General features: G+C 44.4%; 1 protein-coding gene across 1 annotated transcript in view; it reads left to right on the top strand.

The window, feature by feature from the left end:
* Positions 1–21,811, top strand: part of LOC117523859 (glutamate receptor ionotropic, delta-1-like) — a 290,124-nt gene that overhangs the window by 88,504 nt on the left and 179,809 nt on the right.

Below are 21,811 nucleotides of genomic sequence, written 5' to 3'. Positions count from 1 at the left end.
TAAGTCTGAGGGCCATTTCCCATTACTGATTTTTGTCTCCTGTTTTGTCCTGATTTTTTTTTTTAATTGTAGCCAGAATTTGAACGTAATCACAATACTTCCTTTTACATAGTATTTCATATCTGCAACCAATTTATTGCTGATTACATAGAATTACATACAATTCCTCTGGCTGGGGTGGTGGATCTGACTCAGCTACCGGGAAGGATGTCTGGGCTGGGAGGTAGGTTTGGTGACCAAGGCTGCTCTTCCTGCCCTTCCTTTGGTCATCGCTGCTCCTCAATGTCATTGGATCTCCCCCTGCCTCAGCCCTTCCCCTCCTCTTTTCCTCTGGTGGCCTTAGCTGTGGTGTATATCAACTGTGAATCTTGACTGTGTTGATGTGTCGAATCACATGGAAGAACTGTTAGAAGACAGGATTCTGCCACCTTTTTATATCCCCAGTTACTTATATTCTGATTGGTCACAATTTCCGAATTCTGGGTAGTTGTGAGTCATATTCAGTAATTGAAAGCCAAGTCGTGTGCAGTCAAAGGAAATCGGGATGTCTGCCAATTGTCTCTGTTTTACCACCAATTACCCCACTTGATGGAAAAACCAGAACAGTCTCACATTTGTTTTTGCTTTTTTCGTGATACCGTCATGAAATGTCTTAGATTTTTGTGATGCTGTCGAGTTTCAGTCATTATTTTTAACCCTAACCATAGCCTAAGTCCCCCACCACCATGTCATCCCAAAATAATTTCATGATTCCGTTACAAAATATGTTTTTAGTGATGGTATGTGTCACGTTTTTGTGATGGTATCACAAACTACAATATTACAGCACTTTTCATAATGCCATCATGTTTTTGATGTGTGCTTGGGTTGGCTGCACTCAGGCCCAACTGTAGACATCCTGATTACCACTGTTGATTCCCTGTTGTGTATAGTTTCCCATCCAGTTGCCAACTGCTTTTTCACACAAACTCAAGATTGGGAAGCTCCTGATTACTGCATATTGTACCCAGTTGTCCACGTTCACCTGTTTGTATAAGATTACCCTTATCTGTACCAACTAAGTCTGATTATTCTTTTTATGGGGGTTGGGGGGCTGGGAAAGAGGGGAGATCACATTTAATCCAAACACTGATTGCTCACAGTGTTCTGCAATGGATGGTACTTTTACCACTGATTACACACGATTTGGGTATCTGTTGTTTTTTTCTTTTTTTTTTTTTTTTAATTTTCTGAAAATCACAGCCAACTGGTTATCAAAAATCAGTAGTGGGAAAGAGGCTTTATTCACGTTCTTTCAGAACCCAACAACTGCCCACATTTGAGTACAGACTGTGTTGCTTAAGGGTATTTCAACAATACTTAAATCGCAATTTGGAGTGTTGAGTCTGTAAATCGATGGATATCAAGACGTGCTGAAGTTTTAATAATCTTGCTGTGCTAGAGGGTGGAGAAAGGATATTGTCAGGTCTTCTGGGCATCTGTGTGCACATCTGTCAGATTCTCTGCCCTCATAACTCCAAAAATGATGCAGCAACTGGTTTGAAAGCCTCAAGTTTCAACTTGGCAACTTAAAAGATCAACTGATCCCTGCTGTGAACTTATATTTAATGAATGATTCTCAAATCAGCTCATAAATGAAAATGCACATGCCTACTCATAAGAGATTCTGAAGGTGAGCTGTCCATGGTGCTGAACAGACATACTTCTGTTAATGTGAATGCAGTGTGGAGCATGCAAATGACTGGCATGATTCAATCCATTTTCTATACCAGCTTACTCCAGTTAAAGGTGGGGGGCGGAGCCTATCACTACAAATATGTGATACATATTAATTACTACAGAATTCATCATAAAATCACAGCCAACCTCATATCAAGCAATATACGGTTCATCATATGATGGTTTCACAAATTCATAAATTCAATTCCATTTATCTGTACAGCATCTCAGTTTGACACAATTAATATACTGTAGTGTCACGTCAGTCCTTATTGCAGTACACATCAATAAGTATGATTATGTGAAATTAATATATGCTGATGTTGGTAAATAATCACTCTTTAGTCTCACTGATCTGTGATGACTGTGTGTGCAATACAGGCTTGTACAAGGGGGAACAGGAATATGATTAAAGATAGAAAGTCAGCGTCACACAGTATGACTCAGTAGGATGCACAGCATTATTTTGAGATTAGGTTGTGTGTTTGTGTTGTGTGCATTCACTGTGTATGTACAGTAGTTGAGGTACTGCGAGGTGATGATCTGGTTTTAAAGTGTGGGAATCTACAGAGAACAAAGTGAAAATCACCACAGTAGATGTTACTGTGGTTGACTTTTGCTTTGCACAGTACGAGGTCTGTTAGAAAACTATCCGACCTTTTTATTTTTTTCAAAAACCATATGGATTTGAATCACGTATGATTGCATCAGACAAGCTTGAACCTTCTTGCGCATGCGTGAGTTTTTTCACGCCTGTTGGTTGTGTCATCCGCCTGTGAGCAGGCTTTGTGTGAGCAGTGGTCCACACCTCTCGTCGTTTTTTTTATTGCGAATACATGTCTGAACGATTTGGAGCTTTGCTGCATCAATTTTTTTCCAGAAACTGTGAGAGACCTCCAGGTGGACACCATTCGGAAAATTAATATGGCTTTCAGGGACGATTTTATGGGGATTATACAGATTAAGGAGTGTTACTGCCGCTTTAAGGACGGCCCACAACTGCTGAGAGCGCGGCGCGCTCCCAGCGCCGATCGACATGCTCAGACCCCGCTGAAACAACCAGATCATTTCCAACGTGAAGGCTTTGTTGATCCGGGACCTTGTCTGACTTTCACAAAAAGGCAGAAGTCGTGGACATCAGCACTTTTTCGGCACATTCCACTGTTACAGGAGTTTTTTTCATGGAAAGAAAAGTGGAGGGACATGCCACGGAGCCGTTCATTACGCGGGACAAAACCACCTCGGTGTTGGTCTGACAGGACGGCTTAAAGGTGGAAAAAACTCCTGTAACAGTGGAATGTGCCGTTCATTTCTAAACCGGACGCTGTCTTGATCCAGTATGTCGTCTTACTAACACAGGAATTGTGAAAAGACGTGGACATCAGCATTTTTTCGGCACATTGAGACAGACGTGCGGAAGAATTCCGTGCGTCGTGGTGGAGCTGCATGGCGCAAAGCAACGCCGTGATGAAGCCTTCCAGGACATGTTGGGGCAGGTCCAGCTCATGCACAATCACAATCGGATAATCACACGACTGAAAAGCAACCGGAATCCATCTGAAACCCATGCGCACGAAGGTTCAAGCTTGTCTGATGCAATCACACGTGATTCAAATCCATATGGTTTTTGAAAAAAATAAAAAGGTCGGATACTTTTCTAACAGACCTCATATTCCAGGTTCGACCCAGAATAAGTAGGTTAAGGTTCATACCCTCGACATTCACATGAGGGGTTTATAAGATATAAATACCATATGTATCTTGGGTATGCTGTTGTGAAAGTGTAGTGACACGGACCCACAACAGGGGGCGCAAATGAACGGCCAATAGATGAGCCAGAAGGTAACAATTTAATGTTGTGAAATGTGCACAACGAACATACAGACAATCTCAGAATATAATTACAGTCAATCCACAAGGTGACGTGTGGGCAGGCTGGAGGATAGAAGACGTCTGTCCTGAGAAGAGCCGGAACCACACAATTTCCGCCTCCACAGAACCTGGTGAATACTGGAGCTGCCAAGTCCCGAATTCCCAGGTGATCACCGTCCCCGACTGTCGGATCTGGTACTGCTGGCGAGAACAAAGACAGTCAAGTGTGGGTGTGTGTACACCCAGTAACAACAGCGGTGGGAATGCCACCTCCACCTCTCACTCAATACGTGCTGCAGCGATCCCTCAGAGGAAAAAGAGTGCCGTCCTGCACAGCCTCCACAAACTTAGGACCGGTACTCCTGCAAACACTCACAATATACAGATATATTGTAAAACAAATGGCTGAGGATATTACCTCCAATGAAGTATGATATCTCGGCAACGAGGTGGAGATGACGTCTGGTCTTTATGGAGTGAGAGGACGTTGAGTAGATGGGTGACAGCTGTCAAGAGGTAATGAGTGACAGCTGTCACCCCCGGCTGTGTCCTTGGCGGCAGCGCCCTCTCGTGCCTGAAGCCCGCACTTCAGGCAGGGTGCCCTCTGATGGTGGGCCAGCAGTACCTCCTCTTCTGGCGGCCCACACACAACAGGACCCCCCCCAACGGGCGCCTCCTGGCGCCCGACCCGGCTTGTTGGGGTGTCGACGGTAGAAGTCGGCCAGGAGGGCCGGATCCAGGATGAAGCTCCTCTTCACCCAGGAGCGTTCTTTGGGTCCATACCCCTCCCAGTCCACCAAGTACTGGAACCCCCGGCCCATCCGACGGACGTCCAGGAGCCGGTGCACCATCCAAGCCGGCTCCCCGTCGATGATCCGAGCAGGAGGCGGCGCCGGTCCGGGAGCACAGAGGGGTGAGGTGTGGTGAGGTTTGATGCGGGACACGTGGAAAACCGGATGGATCCGCAGTGAAGCCGGGAGTTGGAGCTTCACTGCGGCAGGACTGAGGACTTTGAGGATTTTGAAGGGGCCAATGTACCTGTCCTGAAGTTTCGGGGAGTCCACCTGGAGGGGGATGCCCTTCGTGGAAAGCCACACCTCCTGCCCGGTCTGGTAAGCAGGGGCCGGGGATCGCCGGCGGTCTGCATGGGTCTTCGCCCTCGTCCGGGCCTTCAACAAGGCAGAATGGGCGGAGCGCCCCACCGATGGCACTTCCGCAGGTGGGCCTGGACCGAGGGCACACTGACCTCTCCCTCCACCACGGGAAACAACGGGGGCTGATACCCCAAACACACCTCAAATGGGGAGAGGCCGGTGGCAGAAGACACCTGGCTGTTATGCGCATACTCGATCCAGGCCAGATGGTTACTCCAGGCCGTCGGGTGCGCAGATGTGACGCAGCGGAGGGTCTGCTCCACTTCCTGGTTGGCCCGCTCTGCCTGTCCGTTCGTCTGTGGATGGTACCCGGACGAGAGGCTCATGGTGGCCCCCAGTTCCCTGCAGAAGCTCCTCCAGACGTGTGAGGAGAACTTGGGACCACGATCAGAGACGATGTCGGAGGGTATCCCATGCAGACGGACGACGTGGTGGACCAGGAGGTCTGCTGTCTCCTGGGCTGTTGGGAGCTTCGGGAGGGCCACGAAGTGGGTCGCCTTAGAGAATCGGTCCACTATCGTGAAGATGGTGGTGTTGCTCTGGGACGGCGGGAGGCCCGTGACGAAATCCAGGCCGATGTGGGACCAGGGGCGATGAGGCACCGGCAGCGGCTGGAGGAGTCCTTGGGCCTTCTTATGTACTGCCTTGCCCCTGGCACAGGTGGTGCAGGCCTGGATATATTCCCGGACGTCGGCCTCCATAGACGCCCACCAGAAGCGCTGCCGGACAACTGCCACGGTCCTTCGCACCCCTGGATGACAGGAGAGCTTGGAACCGTGACAGAAGTCCAAGACTGCAGCTCTGGCCTCTGGTGGGACGTACAGGCGGTTCTTCGGACCGGTTCCGGGGTCCGGGCTCCGTGCCAGGGCCTCCCGGACGGTCTTCTCCACGTCCCAGGTGAGGGTGGCCACGATAGTGGACTCTGGAATGATGGGCACCGGTGGATCCGACAGCACCGTTTTGACTTCGTCTTCGTGTACCCGGGACAAGGCATCCGATCTCTGGTTCTTGGTCCCGGGGTGATAGGTGATCCGGAAGTCAAAACGTCCGAAGAACAGTGACCAGCGGGCTTGCCTGGGGTTCAGCCGCTTGACGGTCCTGATATACTCCAGGTTCCGATGGTCAGTGAAAACCGTGAATGGCACAGACGCTCCCTCCAACAGGTGTCTCCACTCCTCAAGAGCCTCTTTCACCGCAAGGAGTTTTCGATTGCCGACGTCATAGTTCCGTTCAGCCGGGGTCAACCTGCGTGAAAAGTAGGCACACGGGTGAAGAACCTTATCGGTCTCTCCGCTCTGGGATAGCACGGCTCCTAGCCCTGAGTCAGAGGCATCCACTTCAACCACGAACTGGCGGCTAGGGTCGGGCTGCACCAAAACTGGAGCAGTAGAGAACCGTCGTTTCAACTCCTTGAACGCGGCTTCGCACCGATCCAACCAGGTGAAGGGGACTTTTGGAGAGGTCAGGGCTGTCAGGGGGCTAACTACCTGACTGTTGCCCTTAATGAACCTCCTATAGAAATTAGCGAAGCCGAGGAACTGTTGCAGCTTCCTACGACTTGTTGGTTGGGGCCAATCTCTCACCGCCGCAACCTTGGCCGGATCAGGGGCGACGGAGTTAGAGGAGATGATAAACCCCAGGAAGGACAAAGACGTGCGGTGAAACTCGCACTTCTCGCCCTTCACAAACAGTCGGTTCTCTAATAACCGCTGCAGGACCTGATGTACATGCTGGACATGGGTCTCAGGATCCAGAGAAAAGATGAGAATATCGTCCAGATATACGAAGACGAATCGGTGCAGGAAGTCCCGCAAGACGTCGTTAACCAAGGCTTGGAACGTCGCGGGGGCATTGGTGAGGCCGAACGGCATGACCAGGTACTCAAAGTGACCTAACGGGGTGTTAAATGCCGTCTTCCATTCGTCTCCCTTCCGGATCCGAACCAGGTGATACGCATTTCTAAGATCCAGCTTAGTAAAGATTTTGGCTCCATGCAGGGGGGTGAACACGCAATCCAACAATGGCAACGGGTATCGGTTGCGAACCGTAATCTCATTCAGCCCCCTGTAATCAATGCATGGACGGAGTCCGCCATCTTTCTTGCCCACAAAAAAGAAACCTGCCCCCATCGGGGAGGTGGAGTTCCGGATCAGCCCGGCAGCTAATGAGTCCCGGATGTAGGTCTCCATTGATTCGCGCTCAGGTCGTGAGAGGTTGTACAGCCTGCTGGACAGGAACTCAGCGCCTGGAACCAAATCAATGGCACAATCGTACGGACGGTGCGGGGGAAGGGTGAGTGCCAGATCCTTGCTGAAGACGTCAGCAAGATCGTGGTACTCAACCGGCACTGCCGTCAGATTGGGAGGGACTTTGACCTCCTCCTTAGCATGTAAACCGGGAGGAACCGAGGATCCTAAACACACCCGATGGCAGGTCTCGCTCCACTGAACCACCACCCCAGATGGCCAATCAATCCGGGGATTGTGCTTCAACATCCATGGGAAGCCCAAAATCATGCGGGAGGTAGAAGGAGTCACAAAAAACTCGATCTCCTCCCGATGGTTTCCAGACAGGAGGAGGGTGCCATCTAGTGCCCGCACCTGCACTCGCGAAGGAAGCGCCACCAGAGGGAGCCCTACCTCCCTAGCCCATCTGCTGTCTAGCAGACTCCCTTCTGACCCCATGTCCACCAGTGTTGGGGCTTGAAGGGTTAAATCCCCGCTCAGGATTGTAACTGGGAGTCATGTGGCAATCTGTGTGTGTCTCACGTGAATGTTTTGACCCCCCCTTAGCCCAGTCTCTGAGGGCGGTTGTTGTTTTGGCCGTTTGGGGCAGTTTTTCTGTGTGTGCTCCTTTGAGCTGCAGAGAAAACACTCCCCGCGGATCAGCCTCCTCATTTTGGCCCTGTGTGTTTCCCTAACAACGTCAGCAGGGGGAGCTGTTGCCCCACAGAGCGCTGCGGCTGTGGAGTGTGGGGAAGGCGGCCCCTTTTCGAACCCGGAAGGGAGAGGGGCGGCGCGTATCCGGTCACGTCCTTCGCCTCGCTCCCGACGGCGTTCCTCCAACCGATTGTCTAACCGTATAACGAGATCGATAAGCCCGTCTAAATCCCGCGGTTCCTCCTTAGCTACCAGCTGCTCCTTCAGGACCAACGACAGTCCGTTTATGAAGGCGGCGCAGAGCGCAACGCTATTCCAGCCGGACCTCGCAGCCGCGATGCGGAAGTTGACTGCATAAGCGGCTGCGCTCTCGCGTCCCTGTCTCATTGACAGCAGCACAGTTGAAGCGGTCTCTCCTCTGTTAGGGTGATCAAACACTGTTCTGAACTCCCTCACAAACCCAGTGTATGCTGATAACAACCGTGAGTTCTGTTCCCAGAGCGCCGTAGCCCAGGCGCGTGCTTTACCCCGAAGCAGAGCAATCACATAAGCTATTTTACTAGCATCTGACGCGTACATGACGGGACGTTGTGCGAAGACGAGCGAACACTGCATAAGAAAGTCCGCGCACGTCTCCACACAACCTCCGTATGGCTCAGGAGGGCTTATGTATGCTTCAGGGGATGGTGGGAGGGGTTGTTGAACCACCACTGGAACGTTCATCTCCTGCACAGGGTCGGCAGGAGGAGGAGCTGCAGCAGCACCCTGAGCGCTCGCCGCTATCTGAGCGGAGAGAGCCTCCACCCTGCGGTTCAGGAGGATGTTTTGCTCGGTCATCTGATCCAACCGAGCCGTAAAGGTTGTTGTAGTGACACGGACCCACAACAGGGGGCGCAAATGAATGGCCAATAGATGAGCCAAAAGGTAACAATGTTGTGAAATGTGCACAACGAACATACAGACAATCTCAGAATATAATTACAGTCAATCCACAAGGTGACGTGTGGGCAGGCTCGAGGATAGAAGACGTCTGTCCTGAGAAGAGCCGGAACCACACGATTTCCGCCTCCACAGAACCTGGTGAATACTGGAGCCGCCAAGTCCCGAATTCCCAGGTGATCACCGTCCCCAACTGTCGGATCTGGTACTGCTGGCGAGAACAAAGACAGTCAAGTGTGGGTGTGTGTACACCCCGTAACAACAACGGTAGGAATGCCACCTCCACCTCTCACTCAATACGTGCTGCAGCGATCCCTCAGAGGAAAAAGAGTGCCGTCCTGCACAGCCTCCACAAACTTAGGACCGGTACTCCTGCAAACACTCACAATATACAGATATATTGTAAAACAAATGGCTGAGGATATTACCTCCAATGAAGTATGATATCTCGGCAACGAGGTGGAGATGACGTCTGGTCTTTATGGAGTGAGAGGATGTTGAGTAGATGGGTGACAGCTGTCAAGAGGTAATGAGTGACAGCTGTCACCCCCGGCTGCGTCCTTGGCGGCAGCGCCCTCTCGTGCCTGAAGCCCGCACTTCAGGCAGGGCGCCCTCTGATGGTGGGCCAGCAGTACCTCCTCTTCTGGCGGCCCACACACAACATATGCAAAGATTTGGATGCATGCACTTGTGGATGGGTGCACAAACGGATGGAGCCCATTTCTGAAGTGCCTGCACTGTGGAGGTGAGAGCTAAAACATCAAAGGACACTGTAGTCTAGTGTTGCCTGTATCTGCTAATGTGCAAGAAAAAACAGCTCCAGTGACTCATTCAGATCCTGAGGGGCCAAAAAAAAACATTTCAAACTGTGGGATTGATCAGGTGGAAAGGGTTTGAACTGTGTGATTGCTCTTATTTTCTACATAAACCCACACCCGCCGAGCAGTGAGAGATCTGTTTGTGACTCATAACTGAATGTGCCACTGTCCTATTTTCCAGTATCGTGTTCTGGCAGCACTTTTTTCCCCCCAAAGTTGTCATGTAGGGCCATTTTCTACCCCCCACACCCAGCAGGCAATAGCACATCATCTTCTATGGTCTGGGATGCTTCAGAGTGGAAAAATACTTATTGATGTAGATATGAGCAGAAGTTCTAGCATTACAAAGATAATATTTGAAAAGACACTGCAGAAAGAGGGGGAGACTTAGCTTTGCATCATGGAGTCAAGCGGAATAAAACACAGAGAGCCCCGACAACTAAAGAGCACTTTACATTCACTTTACACAGTATGTATGCATGATATGCTGTGCAATTAGGTGAATCTTCAATGCTGTGGTTTTTCAAATTTAATTGAATTTGTTTTTTTTGTTGTTTTTTTGTACGACAGATGTCAGAAAATGCATCATTGTGCTGTGGATGCCGTGTGCTTTTGGCTTTAGTCATTCTATTCCCCACAGAACTGTCCACACATCAGGGAGTTTCAGTTAAATAACACTGTAGCAGCCACTGTTTCGACGTACCTTTGAGGCATGAAAATATAAAGCCCACTCAGTGACTCATTCTTTTCAAAGGGGTCATATTATTCACTTTCTCAGTGAGGTAATACAGACAACCACTTGTCTTTAAAACAGATGTTGCAATTTGTCACAATATCCCACACAATCTGAAGTGATGGATCCTATGAACCTATTACACTGGTCTTGTTGGGGAAGTGTCGTGACACGGACCCACAACAGGGGGCGTTAATGAAGGGACAATGGAATAGCCAAAAAGTAACAATTTAATGTTGTGAAGGTGCACAACGTGATACAGACAGATACAAATATGTGTTATATCAATCCAACAAAAGGTGACGTGTGGCAGGCTCGAAGATAGGAGACGGCCGGTGAGAGAGAAGCCGGAACCCACACAAGCCTCACCACCAACGGACCTGAAGAACACCGGAGCCGCCAAGCCCTGCGCCCCAGGTGGCCACTGTCTTCAGCAGTCAGACCCGGTACTGCTGGCAGAAAACAGAAACAGTTCTGGATGAGTGTGAGTCCGCACACTCAGTAATCCCACAGTCCGTGTTCAGTTAAGGAGGGAGAACCTCCACCTCCAATCACACACTCGTGCAGCTCCTGAGTTAACCACTTATCTGAGTGGGGTGTGAGGCGAAGCCTTCGCAGTCCACACCAAACGCCAACTCCGAGGATAAGGCACACCACAGGAAAACGGCTGCAAAAAGAGATCAGACTAATACTCAAAGTTTAAGTCAGCAGAGAAAATTACCTGTATGGTAGACGATTTCTCGGCGAGGAGGTGGAGTTGCAGTCCGGTCTTTATAGTGGTGGTGATGGGTGACAGCTGGTGTTGATTGATGACAGCTGTCACCTCCAGCGGCTCCGACGCCCTCTCGTGCTTGGAGCCCGCACTCCAAGCAGGGCGCCATCTGGTGGTGGTGGGCCAGCAGTACCTCCTCTTCAGCGGCCCACACAACAGGTCTACAGCCAAAATGCTTCTGAAATAAAGATGGTCAAACTTTACTAATTTTGGGCCACGGAGAATGAAAATGTTGTTTCAAATTGTTGATTGGCTGTAGTTTTAAGAAATGCCACTACTGTGCTACTAAGGATTAATATATAACCCTTTTGCTGATTTTTAAAGTGTTACAAAAAGAGAACAGGTGAAATATTATACAAACAGTCAGAGAAACATAAAAAAGACCTATGTTTATGGTTTTTCATGTAAACTTGACTGTTAACACAATATAATTATGTAGATGCAAAATGTAAAACCTTGTATATCTTGGAAACAGTAGCCAATTTGCCATTGGCCACAGTAGCCAATTATTTGAATTCAACATACCAACATCCATAATAAATAGTACATTTTATTTCTGAAGCAGACAACTTCTAAATATTTGTATACCAGTGTTATACATACTACATATATAGTATGCATGTGTGCTTTAAGATTTCTTTTTTCCTGATTAAAATCTCATCATGTTTACTCCCAGTATCAAACTTGGCTGCAGTTCTTGATGGTGTGATCATAATATTGTTTAGAAGCAAAAGACAGTAATTATTCATTAATTAATGTTTCTTTGTCTGCTGCATTTTTTAAATTTGCATTCCAACAAAGACTCTTTAGACTGCTGAGGAGTGAGTCGTCTGAACTTTTATAGACTTCATTGCTTCTTGCCTACGCCTTCGATTTCCCCGGCGACAGTGTGGATTAAAGAAAAGGAAAAACATGGGAAGTGTGGATTATGTGCTTCAGCATCTTCACTCCTTTTTTCTCTTCCCGTGCTGCTTAAGGTGTCATATCTTAATAACACTTTTTTTTCTGGGTGGGAGAACCCTTTTGTTTTTGGTTTCTTCTCCTGACAGTCGTCTGTGAGGAGTGACTTTGACGCAGCTTCAGCAGGATAAGAGTGTGACTGTGTTGCCCGAGTGGGAATTACAGGTGTGGGTGTGTGTGTCTTCAAGTGGCTGCGTGTTCTCAGCTGCTGGGCAGTGCGTCTGCAGAGATGATGTGAAAAGGAAGTCCACAGCACAGGGGCAGACGGCCTTTGACAGATATAAGGTGGCATGCACAGGAGCTGCACTGCAGCGATCAGAACTATTCTGCCAGATGCTCTCCAAGAACAACTGTCATCCCAAAGAGCAATATTTCTAAATGGAGCAGCTAAGTCATTCTACTTTGGTTTTTTCTTAATGTAGAACAAAACAGATCAGTCACTTTCTTTGATACTCTGACCTTCACAAAACAGTGTGAGGGACACATGCCGGAAAGAGCTTTATGTATGCTTGTGGAAGAAATTCTATCCTGCTGTAAATGCGTTTACGACAAAAGAGAAAACTCAATTATTAATGTTTCCAAACAAAAATCACTTAACTCTGTTTAAAGATGTGGGTTTTAGGTGTGTAATTTATTATTCAAAGATAATGGCTTTGGAATTGTGCAGAGTGCTTTTATGGAAACACTTGAGTAATGGTGATTATGGTGTGCATTATTCAGTAGAATTTCAGTCACATTCATTTCTGATTATGCGCCTTTTTTTTGGATGTATCCCATTGGACTAGAGATGTACAGTTGCGGACATAAGTTTAGAATACTGTGAAAACATTTTGTAAGCAAATAAGATTTTATTACATTTTTAATTTGTTTATGACCTAAAATAAACAGGCTTCATTATTATAACATTTGTGCTCTTTAAACTCACAAATGAAATACATCTCGAAAATATGAGATAATTAGAAAATATATCAAGCCCAAAACAATGGGCCTGACATAGCTAAAGCATCACTTACCACTAGTTTTTTTCTGACATATCCTTAAACACGTTTTAGAAAGCAGGCATGGAAGCTAGACAATCTGGCATTGGAGTGAGGGTCTATGAATTAGGGGCTGCCCAATATGGATTTTAAAGGGCCAATACCAATTATCGGCAAGGTTTGGAGGCTGATACTGATATTTCAAGCCAATATTTGCCTGCAGTAATATGTGTCAAAAAAAGGTGTCAAATTTTAGTATAACACAAATCTTTTTTAAATGTTTTTCAGCATATATTTGACCCTCTGTGGTCCGAGGGCATTTTTTGGACAGTTCACTCGCCTGGAATAAATGTTTTATTATTGCTGTTAACAGCTCTCCCTGCATCCCACAATCAAGATTTATGTCTCTTTTTTTCAGGACAACCTGTGCTCTCAGAATATATATGTTTTTGTTGTGTTTTATAAGTGTAATAAAGGTTTACAATCAAAAATAGGCAAGGAAAAAATAAAGCGAAAAAGAATTTAACACACACATTTATTCAAAACACACAGCAAACTATAATAAACAACTGTTTTGACACTTTATAAAGGTAATTCAAACAACTTTTCAAGATGACCTTCACACAGATGAGCTACAAATAACATTATGAAGTTGAATAAATGAACAAATAAATACAAACATCCAAGACAGCACCAGTGTACACACAGCTACCTTCTTCAGTACTGACAGGCTGAACTTGTGACATCTAAAAAATCAAGCAGTGCTGTGGGAGGGACTTTGCTACAAACCAGAAAGCAGCGATTCATATTTTAAAAGAGTGGCTTGGGCTAATAGCCCCATTAGTGCCTGAAGTTAGGGGCATTAGCTCCATATGATGGGCCCTTCTCACACATCAATGGGCTTTGTGAAGTGGAATAAATTAAAGTAATCTAATTTTTTTAATGTTTTGTTATAGACTGTAAGAACCACAACTTTAGACAATTTAACTTCCAAATTTTTGAATGGGATTGCTTTTTTTTTATTTTTTAACAAAATAACTCTTTTTAATAATTGTCTTATTTGAACAAGAGCTGAAGGGGTGGGTGCTGGCCAACTGCAGAGCTGGGTGGCTGGATGCTGCTGGACTTGTTCAGCCACTTCCAGAAGTGCTGTTACTCTCTGACCATATAAAAGGAAAAGTGTGTGTCAATCCCTCACAAGTTGTCCGCATGTTGCGCATGTTCTGAGTCACAGAGACTATGTGATGATTGGTATGAGATGCCTGCCTGACTATTTTGTCAATTTTTTGGTCTGTTTAAAAATCAAGTGAGGTGTGGGTGCTGCCCCGTGACTGAGGCAAGGGGATGATGAACAGCTGCGAACCACACACCGAACTGTGTGAATTTCCTCGCAGATGGCGTTCATAGGCTGTCGCAGCCCAGTGAGATACTACAGTTTGGTGGCAAAGTGGAAGAGAGAAGGATTTTCTAAAAAAAAAAAAAAAACAAGAATGGGCAGACTATCTGCAGTTAGCCTGAAGACACATTGGGTAATCCAGCATTGATCTGACTTTTCTTTTGTGAGGAAGGAGGCCCAAATTAATACCCAGAATTTACAAACTTTCACTTTTTACACATTTTATGTTACAGCCTTATTCCATAATGGAGTAAATTCATTTTTCCCTCAAAAGTCTCTTCACAACACCACATAAAGACATCATGAAAAAAGTTTTTTTTTTAATTTACTGAAAATAAGTAACTAAGAAATCACATGTATTCACACCCGTTCCTCAATACTTTGTTGATGCATCTTTGGCAGCAATTAAAGCTCAAGTTTTCTTGAATATGATACCACAAGCTTGGTGCACCTATCTTTGGGCAGTTTTGCACATTCCTCTTTGCAGCACCTCTCAAGCTCCATCAGCTTGGATAGGGAGCGTCGGTGCACATCCATTTTTAGATCTCTCCAGAGATGTTCAATCGGATTCAGGTCTGGGCTCTGGCTGGGCCATTCCTTTGATATGATACATTCAGATGATACATTCAAGTGTTGGCAGGTATACGGATAATGGAGGCCACTGTGTTCATTGGAACCTTCAGAGGAGCAGAAATGTTTCTGTACCCTTCCCCAAACTTGTGCCTTGAGACAATCCTGTCTCGGAGGTCAGCAGACAATTCCTTTGACTTCATACTTGGTTTGTGCTCTGACATGCACTGTCAACTGTGGGACCTTATATGTAGACAGGTGTGTGTCTTTCCAAATCATGTCAAATCAACTGAATTACCCTCTAAATAAGCTGTAGAAACATCTCAAGGATGATCAGTGGAAACAGGATGCAATTTTGAACTTCAGGGCAAAGGATGTGAATAGTTATGTACATGTGATTTTTTTTTTAACATAAATTTTCTAAAATCTCAAAAAAAAACTTGTTTCACATTCTCATTATCAATTATTGCGTGTTGAATGTTGAGAAAAAAAAATCATTTTATCCATTTTGGAATAAGCTGGTAACACAACTAGACAATTGCTAAGGGTGCTGTCCACCGGGTTAAGGGCACAAATAAGGAAAAAAATGAAGTCAACGTTCACTAGTTTTATATTAAAACTAGTTACTAGATACTATTTACCTTTTAATATAAAATAAATATCAGCCCATATTGATTTAACCACATAGCAAAGCCTATAATAATAACGATCATGATGATGATAGTGTGGCAAGTTGCATGGAAGAACAAAGACCAAGGTAGAGCTTTTGTCTTTTCTGCACTCTGCCACAAGGTGCTATTTTTTTTACACACAACAGTCATCAAACTACACTTTACCCTTATGGTAATAGCAACATGATACCCAACCAAACTGACTAAACCAATTGAACTACAAAACACAACAAATCAACAACACTAACAACACTGTTAAACTAACATGAACCACAATAACAACACTTAAAACCCCCCAAATCCCGAACTCCCATAATGCATTACAGCACAGCAATTTACTGTACATTCTTAGTGACCGGCCAATAGTATCCTCGTCATCGCCTCTCTATAGTGTCTGATGAGCCCTTCCAGGTCATTATGTCAGTGTTAAACAGCCCAAACTGTCTGGTGCCCAGGGGAGTAAAAAGAAAAGAAGAGGAGGGAAAAGCAGAAGCAAGACAGAGGTACAGTCAAAGTAATGAAGCCATCGCCGGGCCGGTCTCTAAGACTGTAAATTGTTGTGCTGCAATGCATTATGGGAGTTTGGTACCATAAGTGTAAACTGTAGTGTGATTCTGCCATTGTCTCTGTGTTGTGGTGTGTAAAAATAACAGCACCTTATTGTGGCAGAGTGCAGAAAAGGCAAGAGCTCTGGCTTGGTCTTTGTTCTTCCATGCAGCTTGAAACAATAATATGATGAATTATTTGTGGGTGGACACCATTAAAAATCTTGCCTAGGGCGCCAAGTTGGTTAGGGCCGGCACTGGATGCACAGTATTATTCTAATGCTCCTCCTCCTTAACCCCAGGATCACATGTATGAATTGATTAAGATCTTAGAGGCGTCAACAGAAATGTGACATCATCCACCTTTGAGTGAGCACTCCATCACTATAATCCAAAGGCTGTCAGCCATGGAGGGAGCCATTAGTCTCAAACTGACATTAAAAAATACAAAACAAAGGTTTACAGTTGATCACCACAACAAAGGCCAAGCCTTTCTTAATGTCAGTTCAATTCAATTCAATTTATTGAACTTATAGAGCGCTAAATCACAACAACGTCGCCTCAAGGCACTTCACAGAAAACAACAACAACCAATTAAACCAAAAGATCAAAGCGCATTATTAAAAGATTAAAAGCATAATTAAAAAGTAAAAAAAAAAGTAAAAAGAATAAAAAGCATAGTAAAGCAATATGTTAATCATATAAAATAGAAAACAGATGTGTCTTCAGTCGCAACTTAAAAGTCTCAACACAGTCCAACTGCCTCACTAACGCAGAAAGAAAATTCCACAGGACCGGGGCACGATAAGAGAAGGCTCTATTTCCCGCAGACTTTTTCTTCACCCTAGTGACATAAAGTAAGCCTGTGTCCTGTGAACGCAAAGCCCGGGCCGGTACGTAGGGTTTAAGTACATCAGCCAAATAGGACGGTGCCAGTTTTGGATGAATGGCTCCTTCCATGCTGCACGCCTTTAGGTCATAGTGATGGAGTAATTTCCTCACTGGTTTATGATGTCACATTTCTGTAAGAGGTCTGGATGCCCATCGGTTCTTAGTTGTGATCCTGATGTGGTTGTGGAACAATAGAACAAGAGTTTGTTCATTCCTGAGTGCTGCTTTGGGTCTCTTTCTCCAATTATTTAAAATGACTGCATTCCAAAGCTTTCTACTTTTTTTTTTTGTAATTGACTGCATAGTTGCTGGTGGCAGTTTGAATCTTTAAAGATCTCAAGTTTGCTCTGGAAGTTTTTTTTTTTTTTTTAGATTGTATTTAACATTTGAAAGCAAGGTGGCTGCAAGCCACTGGTTAGTCAGTCAGTCTCTTAAATACAGCCAAAGGTTTCCCACTTAAGCCTCTATTATGTCATTTAGTCATTCAGAAGCTTTAAAAGGTACATCTATCAATTACTGAATCCTTCATGCAGTTTAAAGAGGTATTCATCTTAGGGTAGATTCACTAGTGCCCCACTTAAAGATATCGATATAGACAGATGAAAACTCAAATCTATCATATGACTACTACTTTTAAAAACTTCATGTGGAAATAAATTACACATTCCAGCTCTTTGATAAAATGTAATAACTGCAGTTCTTTCAAAGTCAAAATAAATAAATAAAGAAATTCACAGGTTTTGTGAAGTGCAGCAAATAAAAAAATAAGAAAACTCAAATGTTTTGTCAGATTTTAGTAAATGGTTATTGTATGTAATGTATGTATGTGGCTTCTCCTTAGCTCTGTTTTATTAATGAGGAGAATGTATAATAAGGCACATTGGTGTTGATTGTTTACTTCTTTGCATTGACTGTATACCTGCTCATCCATGTGATGAAGTTGTATTCACTGATGAGCATAATAAGTTTTGTTGAGGTAGCCAGTTTCCTCTCTGTTAATTATAGTTTCTTATTACATTCATCAGCTGTGCAATAAAAATTCAATTGTAGATATCATCAGAGATGCACAACATAAATTTTCCCTAGGTGCGAGCTTTAGTTTACATTCAGTGCTTCCCCAAGGGCACTGTGCAGAAGTACAAAGTAATTCATCTTCTGCAACAATGTGTTGTTCACGAATTGTATATCAGTGGATTGTAAATAATGGAAACTAAAGCCTTGTTCACACGGTGTAATCCAGTGGCGACTGCTGAACACCAGTCTGTGGAGCTCTGAACAGCACTGAAGTTACAATAATCATTACAATATGACGCAACGGAGATTCTTAAAGTCAGAGTACACCCACTGCTCTGTATGTCTTTTTGGTGACAATTTATCATCACAATTTCTCAACACAATACCTCAATATAAATGAAGGATATAGCTTTTCTGGAACCAGATGAGCCCAAACACAGTGTGATCTGATGTTGCAATTCCAAATAAAATTTTAACAAAATAGCCTCCAGGCTTAAAGGTAGTTCCCTCACTTCTGGGAAGACTTGAATTTTAAAGTCCTTTACTTTAATTTGATATTAAGCTCCCAGAAGATTTGACCAATGCATTGGTGAATCAATTAAACCCAAAAACAAACTGTGGAATGGAGGACCACCTTCAGTTCTGGATGCAGAACCATGCCCAGGACACACACACTTAAAGTATATGGCAGCTAATTAAAAATAAATAAATCTACAAAATATAATATGCTTAAAAACGAACAAACATTAAAATCTCTAAGGAGGATCCTTGAGCAGTGCCGGAATGCCTTTGTATCAAACAAGTGGTTACGAGGAGAGAGTAAGATGAGGAGTATCGCTTGCATTGTGAGGGAGCACCAGCTTCAGCATTTTGGCCATGTGGCAAGTTTCTCTGTGCATGAACCGGCACACAGCCGCCTCAGTGTTGAGGACCCCAGTAGTGAGAAGGCTAAGGGGATGCCAGTGTTTCACCTGGCTGTTGCAGATGGATGCTTATTTGAGACGTGGGGATTGACCGGGTGTCTGCCTGGGTGGTTGCCATCCAGGACCAAAGGTGGTTTCATGTGGCAACTCTCAGCACCAGTGCATGCTCCCAGAACAACAAAAAGTTGCAGTTCTTTCAATGGGCACTTGAGGCCAGCTCCAAAAGCGAGCAAGTTCCCATTCAAATCAGTGTTATCATGTCCAACTTTAGAGCAGAAATAAACATGTTTACGGCCTTATTAAAATAAATAAATGAATGAATAAATAAAGGTTTTGGTATCTATAGATAGTTCCCCCTCCATGACAACTGTACAGTTGGGGAGGAGATTTTTTTCTAACTTCTTAGTTTAAGATGCTTAAAGCCATCAAGTTCTGATAGATTAGGGGCGTGGTCAGTTTGAGTGACAGCGGCTAAGATGAGGGTCTCTGCCTCTCGTAATACCCGTAACTCACTGAGGACGACTGTGTCTGCCAGTTTCAGCATTTTATAACGAACAACTAAGATAATACAGCTTGTTATGTGGTGAAATGTACTAATGGATCATCCAAGATGCCCCTGCTGCAATATTAGCGTTGAGTGAATTTCTCATCATATTTAATGTTGTATGCTAATGGCATTAGCCCTTTTAGCAGCTGTCAATACTTTCATCAGTTAGAGCCAAAGTGGTTAAGTGTGCTTGTTTACAGTGCAGAAGGCACCCAGTTCAAACCCCAACCCCTGCCCATTCTTCATGTAGTAAGGAGTTACATCAGGAATGGCATCCGGTGTAAAATCTGTGCCAAATCAACATGCAGATCCACCTCAGATCTGCTGTACTGACAACAAGGTAACAGCCAAAGACACGTACTAATGCATGATTACTGAAAAATTAAAGTGGCTCATAACTTTTTATGCCCACACCAAAGCAAACTGCCACACAGTCCAAAAAAAATTATTTAATAAACATCCTAAAGGTTAAACTGTTAGCTTAGCTGGTTTGGACCTGAAGATAGAGGCATGTTCAGCCTTCTTTTGGCACAGAATGGAGCCACCCACACTCCACCTCTTTATCCATTTATGTGTTTTTTTGTGACATAAGCAAAGTCGGAAGTGTGGCTGCTGCCAACGTGATATGGACTTCTTATTGGCTGTTCCCGCTCTCTATAGTAAACCTATGGGTCACACAGGCTTTTTTCCATATATAGACAGTCTACGTGCTAAGCTAGATGGCAGGTGACCAGCTTAGAAAAGCACCTATTAAGTTCAGTGCTTTCACAATTAATGTGTTTTCTGATATGGGTTCAGTGTACAATGTGAAGCCACAACATTAAACAGTTGTGTAAGATCAGCTATAAATTGACAACACGGCAGCCACAGCAGCAAACTTCCAGCTTCTTTCATTTCAGTAACTTAATCTGGGCCACTACAAGTCTTTAATGTGATTACAGTCTTAATCAAATATTGAGAGCAGTATTAATCAAATATTGAAAGCACTGAAGGAATAATGTGAATAATGTAGAAAACAGATAAGGCTTGTGTGAATTTGTTTGTACATTTGGTTAAATAAGAATTTTTTAGATGTTCAAGCAACTCTTTGTAATCCAAACATGCATCAATGTTGAATTAGTCATTTTATATAAATTACATAAAAAAAATCCATAGTGAATAGGATCATTCGAATGTGCAGGTATTTTCTGTGTATTTGCAGGTAGTGATTGTTGCAGTGTGTAATATGGCTAAACTGTTGACACTGTTTAAAGAATAAAAAGTTGTCTGAAGCGTTTGCTGTGACGTGCCTCATGGCTGCTCTGTGATTTTGGAGCTGTTCAGCCTGCTGTGGTATTCTTAAATGTCACATCTAGTTTTAATCCTGTTAGAGACACTTCAAAATCCCCCTCACTACATCGGAGGTCTTGATACAGTAGGTGAAGTGGTCAACAGAGAGAACTGGCCACAGACCATAGTTAAAGAGGTCAACTGGTAGCCCACGGGGGAGATACGGCTCTTACAGAGTGTGTGGAAGTGGATTTGTGCACCTTTCTGTTAATGTTGTTCTGAGCTGGAACTCTGGAATTTCCATTTCACCGGCCTTGATATTAAAAGAACCATTAAAATCATCTCGAGCCAAATTAAATAGAGTAGAAACATGTCTCTGCTGGCTTGTGAAAAAAAGAAAGCTTTTTTGCTCTTTCTTTTTGTTGTTGTTGTTGGCTTGGTCTAACACTAGTTCCAGGAACACACCTTCATGAGCCACCTCAGTTTTGGATCTGGTTGCCATTGTGCAGTGGACAATCTCTCAGCACCACATCAGTCACCACACACACTCCAATGGCAAGATCCTTGGTGCTCTCCTGTTGTTTCGTCTTTTCCAGAGATAACACACCAAATGTCTTTTTCCCCTTCTCTTCATGACGCTTGTGACAATCCACAGTGGAAGACAGCAGGAGCGTTACATACACCCACTGAATAACTCTGAGTGAAGAACTGAAGTGTTTGGGTTTGTGACTGTTTTACATCAAGTCTAAAATATATAAAAGCATAATCAGTGTACAATGTAAAGCAGTCACATATGGCAAAATGTAAAACACACACACAAACCCAGAGCTGTGTGATGTATTGTGTACATGATATGTTAAAATACTGGAAGAAATGAAAAAGAACATTAGTAAGAGCTACTGAGGCTTGAAACTTGATGCCCTCTTCGAATTATATGCACAAAACCAAGTCAAATACATAACAAAATAGACACAAAGCAAAAGGCCGACAGGGGAGGGGGTTAAATGTATTCTGATATAATATCTTTGCATGTATTTCATATGTCTGTTCCTCTTTCTAAATATGTTATAGAATTGAAATTGTTGTGATGAAGAAGGTGAAAAAAAATAATATTGTGTTGCCATGAAAAGTAAACTACTGCATGGAAGAAATAATGACATCT

Source organism: Thalassophryne amazonica, chromosome 13 (assembly GCF_902500255.1).
Source record: "Thalassophryne amazonica chromosome 13, fThaAma1.1, whole genome shotgun sequence".
Taxonomy (NCBI): domain Eukaryota; kingdom Metazoa; phylum Chordata; class Actinopteri; order Batrachoidiformes; family Batrachoididae; genus Thalassophryne; species Thalassophryne amazonica.
The sequence above is the reverse complement of the archived record's forward strand: the minus strand, read 5'-3'. Positions and strand labels throughout refer to the sequence as shown.